Genomic DNA, 6,000 nt, shown 5'->3' on the forward strand with positions numbered 1-6,000 from the left:
ATTGGTTCATGTACCTAATAAAACCCAATTTAACAAGCATATGACTTTGTTAAATTAATATTTGTTTATGTCTCTATGTATTAATATTTGTATATATGTATGTTTGTACATATTTGTATTTGTATATATCTGTGCATGTATGTTCTTAGATAACATGTAGTTAATAGCTAATACTGAACTTGAAAATTTTACAACTGTAGAACAACCTTGTACCAACAACTCCCCAGACTGCAGCAGTTTCTTCTGACTTTGCCCAAGGAGGCACTATATAGATAGAACATACCAGAAGAGAACCCTCACATGACAAGTGTCTTCACCTTGACTCATCTCAGAATGCTCCAGAATGCCTGTCCTATCAAACAAGAATTGCAATTGTAGTGGTTCCCTGGCCATCAGATACCTCTGCACCCCCAGCTCTTACACTGAAAGACCCTCACTCACAACTTTAGGTCTCAGCTTCTCTTGGCCCCAGTCCCAACACACCCTACAGGGTGGTCCCCAGAAGCCATCAGAGGTGAGCATGATTGCACCCAGGTGCTCACACAGGAGTTCTTGCACAGACAACTTGAGTGCCAGGCAGCACCACACACAAGGAAAAGCCCCACTCTAGCTTCCCGTACCTGGTCATTGTCACCACCCATGAGGTCAGACCCTGACCCAGCCACGAGGACACAGAGTCAGGGAGAGCGGGGCTGAGTGGCAAACCCACCATCCCCACCATGTGCTATGCTCTTGGGAGTTCAATTCTTTGTAAACGTGAGTTGTGAACTCTTCCTTAGAGGATTATTCTGAGAATGCGAAAGAGCGTGTGTAGTGTGTCTGGCACAGATCACACTCAGTAACTGATGGTACATGCATGGGAGGATGGATCCCTCTCCTCCAATTCCAGGAAAATGTCTGCTACTTCAAAACCTTCTCCTACAGTGGATCTCAGCTCAGCCTCAAATATTTCCCTAAGCCAGTGGGTGTCTGGACTAGCAGCATCAGGGCCACCAAGGATCCTGGTAGAAATGAAGATTCCCCGGGGCCACCTCAGACCTGCTGAGCGGGTGGGGCCGCGCCATCAGGTTTTAGCAAACTCAAGGTGATCTCAAGTTTGAGAACCTCTACACCCCAAGCACCCTCTTATAATTCATACAAATTCTAGGAGCTGGAAGGATGTCTTTCCAAGGACATCTGCTCTGCTTGTCTGTGGATACCTGTCATTTCTTTCTCTTCCTGCGGAAACCACAGAAGGCAGCCGTCGTCACGAGACCAAAAGCAGGATAAGCAAGGCTCCAAAAAGTCCCTTGCTCACTTTTCATCAGCATGGACCACCTTGGGCCTTGTATCCAAGGAAAGTATAAACTGTTTATTTACATTTATAAAGCATTCATCTCCATAGTACTTGGCATTGTAAAAGCAACACAATCATACTTGAATGAAAATCTGTTCCTCAATGTTTTAAGCCTCCCTAGGAGTTGGGTCAACATCATTTCATAAATAAAAGATTAATCCGCTTTCCAGAAACCCTCCCAAGAATAGTCAGAGCTGAGATAAACATACTTTGGTTTCTGGATCCACAGCAGTGGGTCCTGCCTGGTGGTGCCCCAGCAGCAGATGGTATGAGGCCACAAGTTTGCTGGGAACCTTGTCTTTTTGTTAGCTTGGGCAATGCTGTCTGTCAGCAAGCAACCAGTCAATTAGATTCCTGTAGGGAACATTCAACTGCCTCCCTGGTTTTGTCTTCTCCACACACTATATGACAAGGGAGGAAGCAGACAAGGAAAGGCTTCTCCCTGCATCTGCAGCCAGAGACTCTTGAACTGAGGGCTGACATGTTCTCATCTCACTGCAAAGCAGCTGCCCTGTCCCCGTGGAGCTGCCTGGGATCCAACACCACCACCGAGCACTCCCACTACGTGGCAGTCACTGTCCCTCAGAGGTACAGGGACTCCTTACTGGGGCCGGCCCCCCCCCATCTCTGTTGTCCTTGTAAAAACTGAGCGCACTACCCTCCTTGCCCTAGGAGTGTTGCAGAAAAGCAGCGGGGACCGAGAAACTCAAGCGGCACGCAGAGATCAGGGAGAACACAGCTTTTCCTCAACATTTTTGGTTCCCTGACCAGGAAACCCAACTGTGCTGGCCCCTTGCGCCACCGGTGTGGGGCGAGAGGCGGGCCACAGGGCGATGGGAAGCCCGAGAAGGGTGTAGGCGCACCCCGCCGATTTTGGTGGACCCCGAACCGGACCTTCCCCAGGTAGCCACGGCCTGTGTTTCCCCAGCTGGACCTACCGAGAGAGAGACCGGGAACAACCAGCCGGATCCTCCCCTCGGACCAGGTAAGCCCTGGGGCCACTGTCCAAGTCAGTCCTGTCCTATGTAACAGGGGAGCCTGATCACCTCCCGGTAGGTTTTTATAACCTACCCAGGCAGGGACACCCTTGGGAAGGTGTCTACCCGGTGTGATTGTGTGAATGCCTGATTGTTTGGTTCCATTGCCTTGGCTACGGAACCTGAGTGGCTTCACCCGGAGTCTCGCGGAGCGTCATTTGGCATAATGATCATCTACTCCACGGAGTGGCCTGGTCCAGGGATTATACCGATAGACCTTAGTCAAGACGCTCCTAAGCTCCGGTGAGGGACGCGAGCAGGACAGCACCTGAGTGAATCCCCCCCACCACCACCGTCTGCGACATCCTACACTACGGGAGGGAAGCAGAGTAAGCCCACAGTCCTAGACTGCATGTTAAAATTTTTAAGAAGGGTTTTGGTGGAGATTATGGAGTCTGCATGACCCCAGGAAAGTTAAGAACCCTCTGTGAATTGCAATGGCCCACTTTTAGCGTCGGCTGGCCGTCAGAGGGGACCTGCTGCCAGGCTGGAGAGTTGGGTCTGGAGTGACGTGAGTGAGTCTGCGACCTGCTCCAGGTCATCATCGATTTCTTGAGAAAGTTTGTAGTAAAAGTTGATAGAAGTCCCAAGGCCGGAGGCACCAGTGGCGGTCGCCCTCCAGAACCGCGAGCCCTAGACCTGCTCACGGCTGAAAAAGGTGGGATCTGTCTCTTCCTCCAAGAAGAATGTTGCTACTACGTAAACCAGTCTGGGGTCGTCGTTACCAAGGTCCATGAGCTCCGGGAACGCATACAGCACCGCCTTGAGGAGCTCGCCTCCTGGGGGTTTGGCTCTCAGTCCTGGACTTCCTGGCTCCTCCCTTTGGCGGGTCCCTTACTCTCCATCCTCCTCCTCGCTACCGCCGGCCCGTGCATCTTCAATGCCCTTGTCCGCGTCATTGAAAACACCGTCTCCCGTCAGACCACCGCCTGCATCCTTGCCCTACAGGGCTACCACCCTCTCAGTTTAAATGATGATCTTTAGGGTTCCCCTTCCGATCATCCACAGGAGGGACATGTCAGAGCAGTTTTTTCCCTGGGAGCACAGTCGTTAGGAGCTTTCCCGTCCCGCTCCCTCCTCTGATATCTTGTAAAACCAGTTTTCCTGCGGACACAGCCGTTATGGGTTTTTCCACCAGAGCAGTATCTAGCGATCACAGCTGTTAGGGACGGACTTCCCGGGCACCCCGGCCAGCTTTAACCAATCCCTTAGCGTCGCAATAGCAATGGCGCGAACCCCCCCCCCCCCCCCAGAAGCCTAACACTATAAAACAAAACACCCGACCCCAGCAAGTGCTCAGTCTTTTGGGAATGACCCCGCTGAGCCCGCCGGTGAAATAAAGCTGTGTTCTCCCTGATCTCTGCGTGCCACTTGAGTTTCTCATTTCCGCCGCTTTTCCGCAACAGGAGGCCCCGAGTCTGACCCCACGGGGTGACCACCAGAGGGAAGCTCACTGCAGAGCTGCCACCAAAGCTGTTTCAGTAGCTATTTCCTCTGCTCACCTCCAGGAGTCCGAAGTGCCCCCTCCTTTCCTGCACTAGAACGAGGCGGCCTTGGAACACAGTGGCCCCAGGTTACATCCTCTTCCTCACCAGCTCTGAGAAGCTGGGGGTCCTGGAGCAGCCCCCCAGAATTCCGAAGTGGCCAACGTCCTTTTCCCACGTGCCAAGCCACCCCCACCCCAACTAAAATTGCTCCAACAGAGAGAACATGCTGCTTCTCAAGCCCCCTGGTCCAGCCACACAGGCATCCATGCCCGCCTGTGCCAGTCTCATTCCACACACCTCTAGCTCTTCAAGGAATACGTCCTAAAAGATTATCTTTGCTGCATTCCCACCGCAATGTCCCCTGACAGTGCCGGGTCAGAGGCAGAAGACAAGAGACCAGCGCAGTGTGGGTTCTGGTGGCTCACGGTTATGAAAATGCGGCATAAACGGTACCTTGGAAATTAGGTTTTCTGCTTTTTCTCATGGTCACTCTCCCCACTCCACATTTGGAAACAAGGATTAAACACCTCTTCACCACAGATGCCTCCTCTGCTCTTCTCCTGGTTTGGAATTGGGAACCCCAGTTGAGGGTGTCCACAGCCCAGGCCAAGACACCCCGCCCCGGGCCCGGAAAGAGGGTCAGAAACACCAGCAGCAGCACACATCAGGTCTTGTCCAGTTTGCTTTGCTCCCTGAAAGGAAGCCCAGTTCTTTCATTAAGAAAAACTTCCCTTAAAAGCAAAAAGCTCCTCTTCACCAGGGCAAGCAGAGAAAGGAAACCAGTGAACAGTGCAGGGCTCGCTGGGTCATCCAGCTAACAGCAGGTCTTTCAACCGTGCTCCCCACTTCCCGCTTACCCCTCCTCCCGACCCTCTGCTCATCACAAGTGCCGCTGATTTCCTTCTGCATGTTCCAGTCTGTCCCTGCATCCTGGGCTAGATGTGGGGATGGAATGGAGGTCTGGCAGACGTACAGACAGGTATGGTGGGGCGATTCATCAACAGCCACAAGTAGTCATATGTACCCACAGCCCTTGATCCGTGCTATGAAGAAAAACTGAAGGCCGTGACAAGTGGCAAGCAGGGAACCCACCCCCCAAGCTTGGTGTCAGAACTTGGTGGTCCCCTAATTAAACAAGCCGATCTGTATCCTGAGATCAATGGGCCATTACTGAAGGTTGGAACCAGAAGGAGGTGTGATCGGCTCTGCATTTGGGAGAGATGTGTCCAGCCACCATGGGGAATGGAGAAAGGCAGCGGGAGAAATGGAGACTCCATCAGAGGCTATTTCAACACGCCAGGGAGTGATAGAGGCGGAAGCACAAGATGGGGAGAAGCAGGGAGGCCCAGAGCCATCTGGGGGTCCTCTCCCTCCTTTCTCCACTGCAAATCTGGACAGAGGAATCAAATACACATTGTTTCCTAATGAAACTGAGGGCAAATATGTAGGTGTTTCCAGTTCTTCTAAAGTTGAATTTTAGAATCATAATGTTTTAGACACGAAACACCATCTAGAAGTGGTTCTCCACTCAATTGACCAATGTCCCTTCTTTATGACAATATTTGGTAATGGCCCCTTTACTGTCTTGAAATGAAAGTTAAAAATATAGCATGTTCCTACAGCTATAATTTAAGAAATATATAATACTATAATATAAATTAAAAAATGAAAGTAATCCACAGTAAGATAACATGTGTGCCCAGACCCACGTGTGCTAAAGACATAAAGAATTTGCACGAGTCTGTGTGTGGAATCACTGTGGCTGCGCTGACAGCCGTGCAGGAGCCACTCTGCTCCCACTAATGTTCTGCAGTGATGAGTGACAGCTCTTAAATCCCAAACAAAGTACAACATCTCCTCAATTTCTAATGCAGCTGCATTCTTGGGGAGAAAAAAATGAGTATATATTAAAAGTGTGCAAAGATGCCTTATGTGTGTGTGTAAGGTGGGGTTAAGTTTTAAGTTCAGCTAATGACCCACTGATTCTACATGAATGTCTGGCAGGATATTTAAAAGTCACGTGGGATGCAGAGCAAATCTGCTTTTCAACAGCGCTCTACACTTTCTCAGAGTTCTGGCCCTGCTGAACTCCACCCACTATATGCCATTTCAGCTCACCCCACAATCATTAGGACTCCCC

This window comes from Rhinolophus sinicus, chromosome 16 (assembly GCF_057876585.1).
Source record: "Rhinolophus sinicus isolate RSI-liver-muscle chromosome 16, RSI-T2T, whole genome shotgun sequence".
NCBI classification, from domain to species: Eukaryota; Metazoa; Chordata; class Mammalia; order Chiroptera; family Rhinolophidae; genus Rhinolophus; species Rhinolophus sinicus.